Below are 1,434 nucleotides of genomic sequence, written 5' to 3'. Positions count from 1 at the left end.
TAAATATGGTAGGAATCTTTTATTATTCACATAAAGAACATCTCAAAATGGATTTCAATAAAGTCTACTTCCGACAGGAATTGCGGGGGTGGGTGTTAAAATCTAAAATTTTTATTTCTAACCTGTAACTTCTACAGACTCCAATTTTGGTGGGGATCTTCGTGTATGTAGGGATATTCGTGTATTTCCTTACAACAATCGTCTTTTTGGCAGCGGAGAAAAAGTCATTGAGAGGTTTCAAAAACTTAACTTTACATGTAGCTATCCAATCAACGGACTAAGAATTTTACATTCATTTTACTTTTGCAGACTACATAACCGACGAATTCTTTTATTGCGGGATCGCGGAAATGTAACAGATTAAAATGAATGCATTTTCCAAGCACATGAGATGTGGAAAAGAAATTTAGTTACTTATTCCAATAGAATTCATAAAAAACATGCACAATTAATTTTCTGTTAACTAAAATTTTCTCCGTGACATCAATTTTTTATAACATGCAAACGAAGACCATTTTCATTATATATATATAGATTATTCGGTTTCCTTGGTAACTTTAATAGGAAAAAAACAGATAAAAAAGTATGTATATTTCTTTGCCGGCTTCATCCTACACATTTTTGTATTTGTGTCTCTTACCTGTCGTTTTTTCCGTTGCATGCGGTTTGAAATCACAACGATTCTAATGAAGTTACACTTCAATAGATAGTATTTATAGAAAAAAAATCAAAAAAAAATATATAACAATTAACACTCACATACCTATATCTGTGTAAGTAAAACAGATATACCCGTTTATTACGTACGTGGTTTGTTGAATAAAACCGGTTGGTATGACTACCTGACGAACTAGTTACACAACAAATATACGTGCAAACTGCAAAGACTAGTAAATATCAAACCTACCTAATTACAAACAAAAATTATAACAATAAATAGGTAGGTATTATTTTAAAATTTTCAACAGAAACAGTTTTCCTTTTGGAAGTAACACTATTAAAAAATAGACTACGTAAATTATTAGTATATCCACCAAAATGGATCAAAGATTCCTTGAAATATGTAGAGGTACGAGCAGGTAAGTAATAAGACAACCATTAAGGCTACATATTAATATTGTCTAAGTAGGTACCTACCTACTTACCTATGTTTGTTTGGGATGAATTATCTATACCTAATTAGTAATTAAATTGTATAATATATAATTATATAAATGTATAATTATGTAGTAACTTAGCTGTACCCTGCGTGTTCACCCGAGATATCTGTGGGCCGTATGATCTTATTCTATAGTAATATAGATAAGTAGGTATAGTTCCTTCCACAAAAAATCTAATATCACGTTCAAACATACATACCCACCCATAGATATAATTTAATTTCCTTCATAACTTGTTAGGTAGGTATCTCATCATCAGGATTACCAGCTGCCT

Source organism: Pararge aegeria, chromosome 17 (assembly GCF_905163445.1).
Source record: "Pararge aegeria chromosome 17, ilParAegt1.1, whole genome shotgun sequence".
NCBI lineage: Eukaryota > Metazoa > Arthropoda > Insecta > Lepidoptera > Nymphalidae > Pararge > Pararge aegeria.
Note: the sequence above shows the minus strand (reverse complement) of the source record.